Source organism: Falco cherrug, chromosome 5 (genome assembly GCF_023634085.1).
Source record: "Falco cherrug isolate bFalChe1 chromosome 5, bFalChe1.pri, whole genome shotgun sequence".
Taxonomy (NCBI): Eukaryota; Metazoa; Chordata; class Aves; order Falconiformes; family Falconidae; genus Falco; species Falco cherrug.
Window position 1 is genome coordinate 51,820,926 of NC_073701.1, and position 18,459 is coordinate 51,839,384.

The window sequence follows — 18,459 nt, forward strand, 5'->3', positions numbered from 1 at the left end:
CTAAATAGCTTCCCTACTACTGTTGTGAGCTACCTAAACCATGTATTATTACATACTATCTTGCTATATTGAATTTAGATCTCCTACTTAATTAAAACATATTAAAGTTTTAAATGAGACATGCAGGTAAGAACACGTCTACTTACTTTCTTTCTTCTTTTCTGTCCTCCCTTATATAACTGCTTTACTCTTTTTCTCAAGAGAAAAAAGATCCATGCTTTTGTGAGCAGGACCCTGAAATTCAGCCTGCTGTCATTTATTTCATTCTCACAGTGATTCGACAACTAAATTCCATCGTATTTAGGTGGAGTCACTCAAGGATTACGTAGGATATTCAGTATGTGAGACACAAGGTCAATCTATTCATTCCTGGAGGACTACTAATTACGTCACTAATGATGATACCAATTCCACTGCAAGGAGTTACAATCGTCACTGTAGGATTTTGGTCATAAATAAGTAAGAGGGCAGAGATATTTGTATTTGCATTAATTTGAAAAACTTCTCTAGCAAACATTTTATACAATCACTATTTGTAGATGTGTTTGGTATTTCAGGTTAAGTTGAATACTGGAGATTGCAGGAAAAATGCCATAAAACTTCAGCAGTACACCAGCATTAAGAAGCTGCCTCAGTCTACCAAAGAAGTGTCATATTTGCTTATAGTTACTCTGATAAATCTGATCCTAAGGGGTATTTATACTGTCTACTTCAAGGAGCTGTCTTTGTTATTATGAACGACCTCTTCAAAGGAGTCTACTTTTTTTTCTCTAGTGATTATAGAGGAACTTTGGAGGCTACTCCTACCATCAACTATCCAACATCAGGTGCTTAACATGGCCTCCCTTTCTTTCTTTAGCAGAGTTAGACACTTGAAGTACAGTCCAAAATGTGATCAGTGAAGGGTAGGGGAAAGGAGACAAAAAGGGAGAGGCATAAAATCTCATGAAGATATTGTCTACAGAGCAAGCAGTGCCTGACCTTACAGTAAGTTGGGGCAAGACCAGAGACAAGGCTGCTAAGACAGGCTAGAGGATGGAGCAATCGGAAAGAGATAGATACTATAGGGAGCAAAGAGAGAATCAGCTCAGTTTGGCTAGGTAAAAACGGAAATAAGGACTAGAATGTTACCAGAGGAACTGGAAGCAGTTGGCAAGAAGACGGGAACCTTAAGCTCCTAGGACAAGGTTTTACTAAAAGAAGAGATTCGGGCCCAGATGAACAACATGATAAATTACATTGGCATTGCCTATTTGAGGAGAATTGGAACAAGACACAGGGACAGGGACAGGTGTTTGCGCAGACTGACAAAAGCTGGAAAGGTTGGGCAGATGAAAACACAGTTGGTAGAAAAAGCACCTGAGCCCCAAGATTTATTCATTGTCAGAAACCGCATGTCTCACCAAAACTGAAGCCGGCCATGTGAGAACAGCACTCTGCTCTTACCAGCTGTCCCATCAAGTCCAGCTAGCATAAGTGTGGTTTCTCCACATAAAGCACAGCAAGGCAGAGCTTGTTTGCTGTGAGAATTTTCTTTTTTTACAGGTCTTGGTTGGACAGGAAGTCAAAATGTCTGGAGGTAGAGCAAGCTACTAGGTTATCTACTCTGGTCACATGTCTAACAAACACCACAGTACCCTCCTGCAGTAATACCTGCCATAATCTATGTTTTGTCATCTTGATTTGAAGGTGGACATCCTATTGGTAGTTACACTACTTAAAATTTATGACACCGCTCCTATTTGAATTTTGCTTTACTTTTCAAACACTAGCACTTTGCATGCCTTTTTTTCTATGTAACAGTTCTGTTCTACCCATAAAACTATTTACTTGGTGTAAGCAAACCGCTGTCTTCATAAAATTAATTCCATAAAGATATAGTCAGCAAAGAATATGCAAGCTCACATTCCCTGCCATTTTTTCTAGCTTTCAAATCTATTTCTGGGAACAGGACAAATATCTAAAGTAGACAAGATTGTGGACAAAGAACCCATGAGGTTTTGCAGTAACAAATTGTTTTAATGAATATATTGAGTGCATATAATACAACTAAATAAGATGTGGGACAAATCATCAATATTTGTGTTTTATTGGATGTCACTATGTAAACAGGATGTACTGTTTACTTACTATAAAGCCCATGTTAAGGACATCGTACAACAACATTTTCCAAGTCCCAGTTAAAGGCCAGGGAAAAGCCAAGTAGCACATCGGCTTCTTACAGGTGCAAAACCAGATTACTGAATTCACATAGTGAAAAAATACCCCTGCAAGTGTAAAACCTGCTTTAGCCTGTTATTTTAGGCACAATGCAGACATACCTGATAATTTTGTTATTTGGCACCAGTTCTTGGAAGGTTCAAAGGCACTGCAGAGCTTCACTCTCTCCAGTAAGGCACCTGCTGGTACTGAATACTTACATCTCTATGAAGCTAAACTTTTGCCATAACACAAGGAATCCTAGTCTTACTATTTTGACAGGGATTGAAACCTGCTTTGTCCCTTAAGCCTGAATGAGATTCCCGTAACAGGAAGATCCCTCCCTGCCTCACCTGCAGGCCAAACAAGCATGACCCCATGGTCAGGTGCTTGGGCAAAGGCAACTGAAGACAAGTGTTTGACACTGGCCAGGATATGCTCTCCAGCACGACCCAGTGGTACAGCAATTAGGAAACTCCCGGGAATGCAGCCATTCCCCACCAGCTTGCTCAGGCAGCTTCCTGATCAGAGGTTTCTGCAAAATCCACTCCCACTTCTCCTCCCACACTGCTAAGGAAGCCTCCACACCTTGAGCTGGGCTGTGACATCCTCCAGACAAAAGGCATCCAGAACTACACAGAGGGATGCATAGCAGAGGGACAAGTAACCATCCAGGGATTTCAGCCTTGGAGTAAGTGGGGGTGGAAGCATCCCTATCATGTCCTGTCTGTTGACACAACTCAGAAGGAAAAAGTAGTTCTCATCCAGATGTCATGCTACTTCAGAGAATTACCAATTCCTTACATTTGATGCCTCTGCTAATTTCTTCCTCTGTTCTTCATCCATGCAAAACAAACAAGACTCAGTGAAGGAAATATGCTCACACCTCCTCTGCATGCTCATGGCACATTTCCAGTCTGCAAGGTAAAACCTTTAAGGGCTACCCCGGCTGTGATGAAACATGGCACTGGTGGTTGCTATAAGGACCTACAAACTGCTGCCCACTGCTCTGGGCCAACTGCTCTTTCATCATTCTCCTCTACCTGCCTGCAACCTGTAGAAGTTCAGGATCATTTCCCCCTTTGCTGTATATGTGGATCCATCAGACTTGTCTTTCTTCTCTCTCTTTTATCTAAAGCATACTTGCAGCTTTGACCCAATTTTTCTATGTTTCTCATTGTTCCTGAGAAGGGGCATAGTGGTAGGAAGTCCAGAACAAGAAGATGAGGCTGTTTCTCTGTTCACAGTAAACAAATTCACAGACAGAACTTAGCATGCATTATATAATGATGTTCAGTCAGAACTTGTACCTGATATGGATTTGGTACAGTTCTTACAACACGCGGAAGAACGCTTTTAGAATCTGTCAGCCATCTTAATTTAAAAATTCTGGAGCTATTTAAAAAGCAAGCTTTAGTGAAAGTCAGTTTTTAGTAAGAACACCAAAGGAACCTAACACATTTAAATGCTGAATGCACCAGCGACTCACGCATGAACCACAAAGAGCTCATGCACAGCAGAGTCCATGTACGCAGCTGGCAATGCCAAGCTGGTGACTTACAGCTAACTCAGCAAGGCTGAGACAGTAGTTGTCACAACTGCAACTGCAATGCAAACTGCACTACAAATGCCTTTTTTAAGTGCTTCAATTCACTCTCAAGTGAGCAGAAACATCTTGGGAATGTAAGGGTGGGATCCATCTCATCCAGTTTGGCACATCTGCATCAATGGAGTCTTGAGAGTGATTCATCTGACTAAAAGTAGATCCCTGCTTTAAAATGAGATGACTCACTTTCTGGACAATATTGACTGTTTTGACTAAATCCCCATTGACTATGACTCCAGGCCTATCAGCAGCCTCTACCCACTCTAAAACAGGAGAGAAATTCAATGAGTTTGACTGAAGGCTAGGGATATTCCAGGACATGATCAAGTAAACTAGTAGCTAATATAGACTATCTTCCAGTTCTCATTGTAGAGGAACTATTGATGATCCTACAGAGACATCACCACAGTAAGAATTATACTGAGATAATATGCCCAAACCAGGCATTAATTAAAAATAAAAAAAAGAGGTAGAAAGGAATTTGGGGTTTCTTTAAATCTTCTGTAAGTATAGAGCTATTTTTTTACAATGATGTTTTATACTGTGCATATACATACCAGATATATATTCACCATTTATGAATATTCACCATGAATCAACAAAGTATTTTTATGTAATCAAAGTCCTGGCACATTAGGAAGATTGTATGTTTGATAGTTTTCAAATTATATCATAGGCTTTAAACTATTGCTTATAAAAAGATGCAGATACTGAAATTTTGAAGTTATTTAAATAGAAATTATTTTCTTAACTAAGGGGAAAGACAGTCATTAGTTACAACATTTTTTTGTAGAAGCACATCCTTGTGACCAGCATGTGAGTGATGCTTTTATTATACGCACTGGATATGTTATGGGGTTTGAATCATAGAACTTCTTCTAAAACTAAACTGAACAGCCACATAATTCTTCTTACAAAGCATGATATAATCTAATCAAAGTGTTGAAAGCTGATTTTTTTTTCTTTCCTCATTACCCATTCCCCTTTCCCATATTTCTAATAAAATATAAGCCAGTGTGTCGATTTGTTAACTACTGAGGAAAGGACAGGAAGGTTTATATTCTAACTATTTTGTCACATAGAGAGAGGCATTATCAAACTAATGAAGAAATGCTAGGTTTAAGACAAAATACAAGTAATATTTTCTATTTATCAAAGGTTAAAAACATACTGGATGTTTTTATTTAAGATAAGGGTTACGATTATACACTCCCTTGTATTTTTCCTGTTACCTATACCAGTGGAAGCTGCTGCCAAATCAGAGATCCCAATCAATTTCGCAAAACTGTGAATGATTACACCAGAAGAAGGAAAGGCATATATTCCATTAAAATATGTATCACATACATTAAACTTTTAGTGAGACATAAAGTAGGTTCATATTGTTTCTTATAAAATGTATAGAATTTGATCACAGTCATAAGGAGATAAATGACATTTTTTTCAAGCACTGTTTAGAATGTGCATACTTTTCAACAGAAAGATACTAATGTAAGTCAGCTTTTCATTTTATACAATTTTTTTGTAACACATAGCTCCATATACAGCCCTGAACAACACTGTGAGTGCAACAACATCACGCTCTCATATGGTTTTGCTAATGCTGAAGTTAAGCAGAGTGTTTGGAAGTGGGAATTAATACCAGCTAGAAGACAACTATGTTCTAACTCCAAAACGGTGCCAATTGCAGTCATGTACACTAGCCATCTACAGACAAGTAAGTATGCATTATCTATTAAGCAGATAAGAAACCCACATGGGAAAACAACAATTTAAAGCCCTGAAAAAAACAAGGCTACTCCAAAACATCTGCCACTTTCTACTGTCTCCAATCTCATCTTAGGACAATAGGAGGGAAAATGTCCCTCAAAGCAATCCTGATTAATTATCCTCTTAGGTCTTTCATGCCTTCAGTAGAGAAGCATGTGCTCTTTGAAAATAGATCCATGCTTTTCAAAGTTCAGTATTAAGAGACAGATTCAAAAGAGATTCAGACAGATTTTAGGGTTCTACATTGAAAGTTACAGCCCTCAGAACCTAAACTCAGCTGCCATCTTTCAGCGTTGAAATGTGTAGGTGCCTCACCTTTGACACTCAAGCTCTCTGAGGGCAACAGGGGTTCTAGCAGATCTGCAGTGGCAAACTGTTGTCATCTGCTGGTCTCTGCCTCACCCCTCCAATGGACAGGTTGGAAGTGATCCCTGGAGGTCAGCTATTTTAACTTCTTATTCAAAGCAGCTCCAACTAAAGCAGGTTGCTCAGTCAGGTTTTGAACAGCTCCAAGACAGAGATTCCACAATATATATTGAAAACCCATTCCAGCATTTGACAATCCTAACAACAGTGAAAGTATTTTTTCCTTACATGCAGAATTTCCTGTTAGCAACTTGTGTCGATTAGCAGTTCCCCTACCACCATACACCTCCAAGAAGAGTCTGAATCTCTTGTCTATATTCACCTCACCACACTCTCCTCATATGCTTGTCCTCCAGCCTGTGTGACCTTAGCGACACTCCGCTGCATTCACAACAGTATGTCAATGTCTTGTGCTGGGCAGCCAAACCCAGTACTCCAGAAGCAGTCTCACAAGTACCAACTAGAGGGGAATAATTAATTCCCTGGACGTGCTGATTACATCTTGCTGATATAAACCAGGATGAGGTTGACCTTGTTTGCCCCAGCTGCCAACTCACGCTCATAAGTGTCCACCAGGACTCCAGGTCCCTTTCTGCAAAGCTGCTGTCTGGTCAGTTGACCTCCAGTATGTGCAAGTGCAGGGGGTTATTCCATGCCCGACACAGGACTTCTCGCCTTTGCTGTGCTTGGTGACGCTCCTGGCAACCCACTCCTCCAGCCCGTCCTGGTCACTCTGAATAACAGCCCTGCTCTCCAGCGTATCAACTGGCTCCCCTGCAGGCTGGTATCATCCATAAATTTGCTGATAGTGCACTCTCTCCCATAGTCCAGATTATTAACAGTGAAGACATCACACCCCACTGGCCCCAGAATCTGTCCCTGAGGGGGACTGCCACTAGCAACCAGCTGTCAGATGGACTTTGTACTGCCAGTCACAACCTGTTTAGCCTGGTAGTTCAGCCAGTTTTCCATCCACCTTGTCATCTGCTTATGCTGTCCATATCTCACCGTTTTGTCTGGTAGGATACTATCAAAGACCTTGGGAAAAGCTTTGCTAAAGTCAAGGTAAACAATATTCACTACTCTTCCCTTGCCCACAGAACCAGTCGTCTTACCAAGATCAACCAATCAGTTCACCCTGGTAAATTCATGCTGCCTATTTCTAACCACCTTCTTGCACTTCCTGAGCTCAGAAATAGTTTCCAGGAGCAAAAATCTTCCAGGAGACCGCTGTTAGACTGCTTAGCTTGTAGTTCCCTAGATCCTTTTCCTCAACTTTCTCGAAGACAAGTATGACACTTGTCTTTTTCTTCTGTCCATCGGGGACCTCCCCAGTCACCATAATCTGTCAAAGTCAATGGGCAGCAGAGTCACGGTGACATGGGTTAGCTTCCTCAGCACCCTTGGATGCACTCCCCTGCTTCCATGAACTTTGGTACATCCAATTGGCTTAAGCACTCAGTCTTTCTCCACTGTGGCTACTGCTTCACACCCTCAGACTCTACTATTAGCCCCAGGATTGAGAGTAAATCTTACCAATAAAAAAGCAAAAAGAACACTCAGAAGCAGAATAGGCATTGAACACCTCCCCTTTTTCCATTCACCTTCTGTCAGTAGGTCCCCCTGCCACAGAGTACTTGGCCCACATTTTCCATAGGCTGCCTTTTTGTTGCCAGCAACCTTATTAAAGTCCTTTTTGTCACCATTCACGTCATTTGCAGTTGCAACACCAACTGAGCTTTGGCTTTCCTAATTCTCTCTCTGCAGACTTGGGCAATGTCTCTATATTCCATCCAGGTAGTCCTGGACCTACTGCATACTTCTATTTTGTATTTTGAGGTCAGTCAAGAGTCTCCTGCTCATCCATACTTGCCTTGTACCACATCTGCTCATTTTTCTGTGATTTGGAATGAACCAATTCTGTGTTTTGAGGAGGCTGTTCTTGAAGGTCAGCTAGCTATCCCAGGGGCAGCGAATTGTCTCCCATGTAATGCTACCCACCAGATCCCTGAACAACCTGAATTTTGCCCTCCAGAAGTCAAGGCTGGCAATTTTACTATTTGTTTTGCTCATTTATCTCAGGATTTTAAACTATACAATCTCAGGGTTGCAGCCAAAGCTGACCTCAATCTCCACATGCCCAGCCAGTTTGTTCATGAGTAAAAGGTCCAGCAGTGCACCTCCCCTAGTGGACTCACCAATCACCTGTGTCAAGAAATTGTCATTGGATTTTTTTATTTTTTTTGCACTTAATCCATGCTTCAAGTGCTGACATGTGTCAGGAACCTGGTGTTCCCTAGAATAGGGAGTTGCACTTTTACTGTCTTGACAGGAGAAACCTCACTTGGCCTTAAAGATCTGAATATCCTTATCACCTGCCACAAGGAATCTCAGGGAGAAGGCTCCTTTAACATAGCTGTAGTGCTGAGGAATACTGTGGCCCTAATGCAAAGGGCTTGTAACATATCCTGAGGAGAAATGTGATGTAAGTGTGAGGAGTTTAGAAATGTTGTGGTGCCAAGGCCTGTTGTGACAGGTGCTACCTTTGTCACCTCTAAGAAGGCTAGGAGTAGACAAGGAAACTAAGGGGACATTCTCAAATTGTTTGGTGCTAGCTACAGGGATAAGCAGACCGGTCCTATCCGTCTTGAGTCCTATCCACTCACTAGGGTCCAAGGAAGACATAGTACTCCAACGCTCACCAGTGCCAAAGATGAGAAAAGTAGCATGCTTGCAGTCACTTCATCTTAAAGATCTTTTCCGATCTAAATGATTCCATGACTCTATGACTCTATGTAGGCTTTTACTAGGTGAAACAGTGCTGGAGATCCCCGTTGCTGTATTTCACTTGCCAGTGAGCTTCCTTGCTAATCTCATGTGCCCAAGAAGTCTTGATATAGTAAGGGTTAGAGCTGCTGCCTTGAGGGAGGACGTCCTAGCTTATTAGGAGGATGGCCTCGTACTGATTCAATAATGAAGGCTTTTGCCATTTCACAGCTCCTGAGTATTTAATGTGGCCATAGACTTCTGAATTTAGTGTCTCCATCATCTTCCACATCCATAATTCTGCTGTTCAAGTTCCTTACCTCCTCTTGTTCTAAAATAATGATGGATTGAACATTTATCAGAAATACATCACCTTCTAAGGCAGTTGAGGCTCCTGGTTTGCACAAGAGATGATAGGATCCACCCTTTGTAAGTCACGCTGAATGACAAGTAGTCTTTGGAGAAGACTTGTAGAGGCACATACGCATCTTGAGTTTCTGATAAACAGAAAACAACTCACTACCTGTCTGAAATTCACTATAGAGCAGTGCCCCTGAAAGAAACTTGTGTGGGGCGCTCCGTACCTCGTATCATACACAAAAGGGGAAAAAGTCTTTGAGCTTGAGTAACAGGGCCTGCATACATCCTACAAGGTGAATACAGATGTGGGCTATCTCTTAAAACAGAACCTAGCTTTTCTTCAGTGAAGACTGTAATTTCCCAGCTAATGTATTTGAAGAAGCAGGATGACAACTCTTGCTCCTGAAGAGGACTCCTCATCATATTTTAAACGAAAAGACATAAACACCAATCAGGATAGCATTGTAGGCTATAAATCCTAAGTAAAATAGGCACCTGCAGACAGTAGTACCTCTGCTTAAGAAAGCTCCAAGGCCCTCTTTTGCACAAAATTTTTCACTAGACTGAGTGGTCCCACTTGATCCTGAGTTTTGTAGTTCCTGTTCCAGGGCAATTATCCTTTGATTTTACATGAAATGCTGAACCAGGACCTGGTTTAGAAGGAAACTGCCGTCACATGAAAGAGAAATTCTATTGTAACACCAAGTGCTTTATATAGTGTTTCTCAATTGTGTGAGAAGTACAACAGCTGGGCTGGAAGAGTATGGACTTTGTAGTTAAAATCTGAAATTTTTATTTTTAAAAAGAAAGATAAATAAGTTCTCTTGTTTCTTCATTTTCATTCCCGACTTTCCTTATCCTCTTCTCTAGCTCACATAATATAGATTATTTTTTATAATGCTTTATTGTGAGAAAAAAGGGTTTTGAGGAACATGAATTTATTTCACTTTGACTAAACTGAGTGTATCCCAAGGTCTAAACTGCACGACATTTCTTCTTACTTCATATGTAGAGGCATTTGATTTGTCCTTCTGGAGCCTCCCAAGGCTTTCAAGCAATTCAAGGGTCATAAATGCACTGGGACTGTAACACATGATGAGCCATTGGGTTAATCTACAGAAGCAAAGCCCCTAATTGTTGAAGCAAGACAGAAGAGGTGGTGAGGCTAATGATGCTGCATTATTCTGGGCTCCAGCCCAACCTCCTTCCATCACTGGAACAGTGAAACTTCCAGGGTGAGCTGGAAGAGCTACCTCTCCCCTTGTTTTTCTAAAGCATAGCATCAGTTTGATATGATTGACACGGGAAAGGGGAGGGTTTCTAACTGAAAATCAACAGTTAAAGGTCTGTTCTTATTTTTCAGTTACTTAACTTTGCCGTTTATAAGATAAAATTATAATTTGGGATTATTTACAATTTCATTCTTCCCTCTGTACTTAAGGGGGAATGAATCTCCAGATTGATGTGCTGTAGCTCCAGCACCAATGTGTTGCAGAGAGGAGGCAGAGGAAGTAGGACCTGGAAAGAAAGCTAAAATGGATGAGATTTACCAAAAATTAAAACCAGTGGGTCTACGGGAGGGCAGCAGTTTGGAGATTCAAGGGCAGATAAGGCAGCACTTCAGCATTCAGTTTTAATGTTGACTGAAAACATTAATCTTACCAAAATAAAGTCTGTGGTACGTGTCTTCTGTCTCTCTCATCTACACGAGGACATGTAGGAAGCATAGTCATTCTAGCAATATCCCCTATTTGCACTACTTTAGATGTGGAATTTATTTCATATATGCATTTACCTTAAAATTTGTCTACAGAAAAATAAAGAGGGGGAAAAAAGTATATCGGTATAGAAGACCTAAATATAGATGTGCCATGGTCCCAAAGCTTCTTTCTTAGATTCTTCATGACTGAAGGAGATAAAATTGTTTCCAAATCTGTCTTGAAAATATCTAGCAAACACGGCTCTTTATGGAACTTCTCTCCATCCCCAAGGCCTGCAGACTCCAAACATACGTCTTTGGATACAGTGCAAGATTTTGGTGCACACAGGCTTAAAGTAGGCAACAGAAGGAAAACATAACAGGGTTTTTATCAGTCAAAACGCTTTTTCTAACTAATTTCTATATTGCCTGTGTCTATCCCACATGGACAAGCTGCAGGTAAAATGAAAGTTTTCTATTCCTGTTTTCTTGTAAATACCACAAGATGACAGTTGTACCCCACCTGCCCTGAAAAAGAGCAAGTTAACTATGCAGCCAGGTGTACCTCCTTCAAAATGCCTGTGGCAACTGGGCTAAGCAAACTAGAGGAAATATTTTTCAGCAGACCCACTTCATTACCCTTTTAAACAGCAACATGGACCCGGTAGCAGCACTAGTTGCCTTGGCTTCCGGTTTCCTGCACTCTCTCATCACTGTGAACAAGAGGGCCGATGCTTTGTCCTGCTGCTGCTATCTGAATGGTGTGGATGCCAGAGCCTTTGAAAGTGGAATAAAGGAAGAGGGAGCCCTGCCTTTCCCTGATGCATACCTCCGCCTTCTCTTGCACTGACACTGCCCTTCACATTGTGATTCTTCTTTGGTAACAAGTCCCTTTAAAAGGTAACTTTTTTGTCCTCTAAATTTTCAGCTGAATTAATCTTTACGTAGACTGTAGTACAGCTGTGTGAATGCTAACGCCAAGAGGAAGAAAGAAGAGGATGAAGGTGGCTGCTTCTGTTTGGAAGCAGCCAGTTTAAGCTATATTTAACTGATTGTGGAACAACTTGCTGTTACTTAACCACTAGCAGTAGCAGTTCCAGAACTTGGCATCAGTTTTGAGTATTTAGTGCGTAACTGTAAAAAGCCACTCTGCTACAGGATGAAGCTATTACTGCTGTTCAGAAACTAGCTAGTCAGACTACTACCACTTCATGAGCTACTAGCTTGGCAAATCAACTACTATATTAGGTTAGTAATCATTATATATATAATATAATATAGTTATCATTATGTAAATTATTTACCTGCAGGTTTTCAGCATCAGGGATTTGCCCAAAATCTCAGTTGTTCCTAGAATGAAACAGTACCATGAGACCCACACTGGCCAAGAGGAGATACAGACACTATGCATACACATGCTCATGACTCAGAAGTGATCCCATGAAACAGCTGCCTCCTAAGTTACATTATATTCCATATTTTGAGGAGATTTGAGCTTTTACATCAAAACTTGTCCAATAAAAGAGCTAGGAGTTGTCTGTTAGATTTTCCTTCCCCGAAGATTTAAGGGGCTCTTAAAGCACGAGAAATATTTTGTCCCCAAATAATTTTATGTATTGGGGTAAGCAGAGTCTTAACACAAAATCTGGCACACAATTCAAGAGCTACTTCCTGTAGTAGCTACTTTGTGGTAATGACATGTCATTTCTGTAGATTGTGTAAATTGCTGGCTCTGGTTTTATACTTCAATAAAATCTGTTTGCATAGCTCATACTTCTCCTTTCATTAAAATTAGGCAGGCAGAAGTTCAAACAACAAAACTTTATTGTTCATGTCTGTAAGTTAAATAACCACTGCAAAGTATGAAATGTTTTTAAAACAATGTAACAACATGCAAACCACTGCTAAGTTGTACAGAAATTGCAGTGTACTTTGAAATGATTGATGCACAAAGGAAGAACCCAAGTATCAGCTCCTTGCAATTCTCCCATCTCCTCTCCATACCCCCTTATTTCTTGTCTAAGTGGTGCATCACAGAACATGAGAAGAATGCTTAGGATGGCTAAATTCTGGAATCAAACACTATAAATGTACTTACATCCAAACTGTAACTTGTTTCTTATATTCAGACAAAGGACAGTATTTTCATATTAGCAATCTAGTTCTTCTTCCACCTCTACAAAAATGCTGAAAAGTAATTTTTTAGAGATACATATGAAATATTTTAAAGTAGAAAACCCTTACCAAAATTAATTGGCAACACTGCTGCAGAACATGAACGCAACTGGTAAGTTTCTTTGCAGGTATTTTTACCTACTGTCTTTGACTAGTGAATTGGCAGCAGCTTTGTCCAATTAATTTTGACAGAAGTGAAGACTGATAAAGAGAAAAATTTATCAGTACTTAAGTCCTGACTACTTTCATTACCCGTAAGACATTACACAGAATACTAACACTCTGGTTTTGAGAGACGAACCAACACCTTCTGGGAAACACCGCACAACTCCTGGACTCCAGTTCCAACACACTTACATATGGACACAAACCCCTTTTAGATACTTGAGTTCAGGTCCTGGAAGAAGCTACGGGAGCCGTGACTTGAAGAGCTCCTGTTCTCTTACTGATACGTGGAGGGCACCAGCTCAAAGAACAGCGCGCTTGGCAAGGCTGGTACAGTACTGCATTTGATAGTTACACTCAAAATGTGCCATTCCAGATAGCTGGCCAGCAGTGGTCTTTCCTCCTGCCACACCCAGGCTCAGGCACCTGCCTATTTATTGCTTTCTTTCCAAATGTTAAACTTCCTATAACTTCATTTGCATTAAATCCCAGTTGTGGAGTTTAATATTTATTGCTACTCCCCATTTAAGATCAGCAAGCTTTACTAAGGCAATAACAAATTAACCTAAAATAAGTTTGGCACAAAATATGGTGGCTTTGCTTTTGCTAATATTTGAATTTGTGCCTAACATCCAATGAGCAGTACTCCGCTGCAGCACTGGACAAAGGGGAAGCTTAAGAGGAACTCCTTTATCAGGCACGACAACCCATTTTCAAGACACCTGGAGAGCTGTGGTGTTGAAGTGCGCATGACAGCTTTTTAGAAAGCCAGTAGCTGCACAACGTATGTTTTGTGGTAGAGTTTTGTCATCTACCAAGGCAGGGGAAGTTCTGCTGGGCTACCTAAAAGGCCATCTAAAATCCTGCCGATTTTTTCTTCAAAAAATCCCCTCACTTTCCACGAAAAGATGTTGAAGAATACTGAAGCTGCTTCGATGATATGTTCGAAAAGTGCCTGTTTCTCTCCAGCTGGCACTGAATCGCTTGCAGGCAGGCAGAGGTCAGATTCACTGACTTCTGTACCTAGGAACTGCAATGTGCCATTGAAAAGAACAAGAACAGACAAAAAGCAAGTTTTCTTTTCTGCATCTCCCCTGGTACTAGAAGAGTATAAAAAAGCAGACCCTTCATTATAACAAATGCTCAGTGTAACTTCCACATACCTAATGGAGTATTTAATGAAGACTTTTAAAAATAGAATATTGTTGACTTCAAGCCATAAAACTCTCAATTCTACAGTAACTGTGTTTATGAAGATCATATAAAAAGCCTTCCCTCTCCCTCAACCATAGGGGGTTTGTTTGTTTTGTTTTGGAGGGGGGTAGGTGGGGTGTCCCCAAATAAGAGGCATGTGACTATGGAGTAGCACTCTGTGTTCTAATTTTATTGCTACAAGACACGTCCCAAACATTCTGTGAGGATGGGATGGGGACAGGTTAAGGACAAATAAAGCAAACAGCTGTATAAAGCTCTTCTATATAATTCTCACACCTAACTGAAGCCAGTAATACCACAATGAAGACAAAAAAGCTCTTAACATTATGCTCGCTAGCCATTCATTAGGCAGTCCTCTCTTAAAAATTAAACAAATAACAAAACCCAAAAACCTAAAAAAGCAGGCAGTACTTATTAGGTCAAGCCTTTGTTAGCAATGAAGCCACCAGGACCCTGTGAGCAGAGATTAGCAAACTAAGTAATCCTTTGGGAATTCCCTCAAGACATCCAGCTAGCTGACAAAACTGTTCCAGTCTTGGACTGTGATCCCGTAACAACAGTGGTGTGGTGATCACAGCTCTGCCTACCTACAGTTCACATACTACCCAAGGCTCAGTTAACGTACCTACCACAAGGCAATTGCTTCAGCTACTCAGTGCCCTAAACCCATTTAAGGAAGGCAGCACCAAAATCACCACAAGGAATGTTTTACTACTTGAATTGGAAGTACAGCACTTGCTGTCTTCCTTTCATACACTGACTCTGTATTGGACAGTGCTATTATGAGTAATTAGCATTACACTGGCATGAGCTGAGCATATTACAGGATAGCTGACTTCCCGAATTGGAACCCAGCATACAGATACACTGCATATAGTGACTATAAATGCAAATAGAGCCAAATAGCTACTAGGATACGTTTTCAGGACTGAATTTCAACAGGACTTCAGGTTCTGAGATACCTTGTAAGAAGAAACAACCAAAAATATGCAGTTCTTTCTGAACTTAAAACTACTTGGGATGAAGTTTTTCGGGCAAGGTGTCTGCCTCAAGCTGATGTTTTCAGAAGAAATTTTCAGCAAGAACCTAAGTATTAAACTGGGAGAGGAAAAAACTCCCGTTTTTACTCAAGTACAGAAAAAGCCCTCTTAACGTACTTGAAAAGGCCTTTACTTTGAAGAGAGAATTTGAAATTTAGTGGGAGAGTAGACTTTGAAACAGGGACATGCCTTTTGGGCAGTTTTCCTATTCAACATCATGATAAAGCAATACGCTTTTGAATCTCAAGCTGCAAATGCACGGCAAGAAATAATTAAAAAAAAAAAAAAAAGAGCTAGAAGCCGGATTTTCTGAAAATTCTGTGGCACTAGCAATGCTGCAGGTTGGTGCTTGCCGTCACTCCTACCCGAGGCAGCAGTGGGGACTGCAGTTAAGGTTGGGGCTCACTGTGCTCCGTGCTCCCCCTCCTGGCACCCAGGCCAGCGGAGAGAGCCAGCGGCAAGCCTCGGAGGGAGAGGAGGAGTGGGTGACGTGGGGAGGCTACAGCAAATGCATCCTGTTGGGTATATCCCACTTCTATTTCTGTCTTTATCAAGCATTTACACTGAGCAGCGGGTTTCTTGCATCGAACTGGTGTCCTCTAATGAAGTGCTTCTCGTTTTCTGAGTTCCAAATTCGAGCCTCTGGAAACTAAATGCAGAAGTACCAAACAGTATTTACCGTACGTGTACAGCCTTCTTGACTGCACCTTCTGAGCACTGCAAATGTTTCAAAGAACAGAGCACCACAATAATCTCGCACAAGGAAAGCCCTAACAATGCAGAGGACCACAACATGTACACACAAATTCATAAAAAAGCCTATGACTGAATTTAACACGGCTCTAAAGTTCTGGGTAGCACTCCTGCTGAACTCTCTCTACTCTCAAATAACCTGTAAATTATATCTATTGAAACTGTGCTTTAATTAAATAAAGCACACCCCAAATTAGCAGCATTCCTGTATTGAATTCCTCCATGCCTTAGCTTTCTCAGCATTACAGTGATGATAATGCCACAAGCTCAGAATTTTGGGATCTCATTAGTATGAGCATTCAGATACTCGCCTAATGATCACTCTAGAAAAGCCTGTATGAAAAAAATAAGTAAGTCTGAATACAGATAAACATTAAAACATCCTGCAGATACAAAGGCATAACCTTTTTTATTATTATTATTCAGTAAGCAGTATCCACCCCAAACTGAATACCATGCATGAAAAGAAGCGATCATATAATTAAGGAATATCATAACACACATGCATGATGTCACACAGATGGAAGACTCTTAAGTAATGAGCACTGGATTTTTCAACCTTAATTTTTTGTTTATATGTTAATGGTTGTATGTAATTACATGTAACTTTAATGTTCAGCTGCAGACGAACTATTAGATTTTTATTTAAAGTCAAGAATGGCAGATAAAAAAAAAGTGAATGCCTATATATTTTCTTCTATAAATAAGTAAATTGATCCCAATATGAACTTGATTGCAGCTAGTTATCCAAATTCTTTTAAAAGAAGATCCTTAAAAAACATCTTTGAAAGCTTCATTATCATATTTTGGCAAAAGGAGGATTCCTTAGCACAATGCTTAAGCAACATGGGGAAACTTGCACTATGAAATATGTACTATGATTTCTGTACAGTACTGCAAACATGACACCAACACCTGGATTAAGGGCACACAACTCCATTTTCTTAAGTGCTAAGCACAACTAATTCCAAAGGAACACCATGGCAGCTCTGTAATAACTTGGTAGCCCCTTGAAGGAAAAACTATGACATTATTTCATTTTCCTAAAGCAAAGTGAAGAATGAGCCCACACTTACTAAAACAGAGGTAACAGATCAAGCACAATATTCTAAGGGTTTAATTCACAGACAGGCTTACTTTACTTCTGTCTTATAAATCTAGCTGAACTTGTAGCGTAAAAAAAAATATCTATTTTGACTTTGTAAATTAACACTTGAGTAACTTGATGAAGGATGAAATGAGACAGGGAGAAGCTTCATTCCTAGAGACCGTACTGTAAACTCAGGGCACTGCTGTTTACACTGGAGAACTCACTACAAGCAGTCCCCTGTGCAGCATGTGACTTAAGGCACTAGAAGTTTGTGTTCAAGAAACTTGAAATAAAATACAATGATAAAGAAAGCCTTAAGATTACAAACCAAGTGTGAATAGCTGCAGTACTAAATATTCCTGAATCAGCAAAAGATCAAAACAAACTGTATGGTAACAGCATCTAAGGAGATATATATATCTGAAGTTGAAGTTTCCTGTGACGCTGCTGGAAGCCCCCTAGAGAGGGGGTTGCCCCACCCAAAATGATCAGGTTTTCCTCACTCCACTGCTTGAACCCACATTTTCTTTCATCTTTTCCCTTCTTCAGCAGGGCTACAGAAATTCTTCCAGGTTCTGTACTGTTCTTCAACACACGCAAGGGAGTCTCATAGAGGGAAAAGACCTTTCCCCGGCCTGCAGCTTCCCCACTCTGCACGCAAGCTAGATAAGCAGAAGGCTAAGCAGACCAGTTTGCGTAACATGTTTTAACACTCCTACCCCAAACATCCACAGGCTGTACTTTTGCCTCTTGGTAAGGGGTTTGGGGACTATACTTGCTCTAAACAGTGTTAGGTACATCTCAGCTCATAACCAGACACTACCCCAACTCTGCATCAGTCGCTCTCAAACAGCTGGCAGCTCTCAAACCTGGCAGCTCTGGAAGCCCCAAGATCAAGAATTGATGGAAGATACAGGAGCATATATACATTATTTCTACTCTTTCCTAAGCAACTTCGGTTATCCTCTGTTTGCAACAAGATTCTGGGTATGACAGATCTTATGTTAAGGTTCAAAATTCAGAAATAGTTTGCAGCTCAGCCTAATAAACATTTTTATAATATCTGGAGATTAACAGTCACAAATTCCGCTAAGGGCTTCAAATGCTATAATGTTACTGCAAGTAACCAGAACCGATACTCGACTACATTGGATAGTCCTTTATATGTAAACAATCTCAAAAACTGTTTCTCACTAGCTTTTTTTCAGTTATGTCAGACACTACTCTAGTTAAACAGCTTAAAGTCCAATGTTTT

General features: G+C 40.6%; 1 long non-coding RNA gene across 1 annotated transcript in view; it reads right to left on the reverse strand.

The window, feature by feature from the left end:
- The window catches only part of LOC114017216 (uncharacterized), a 32,601-nt gene that overhangs the window by 10,232 nt on the left and 3,910 nt on the right, over nucleotides 1-18,459 (reverse strand). The window contains exon 2 of the long non-coding RNA XR_008732417.1: nucleotides 12,071-12,116. This is a non-coding gene — a long non-coding RNA (uncharacterized LOC114017216). The remainder of the gene's footprint in view (nucleotides 1-12,070; nucleotides 12,117-18,459) is intronic.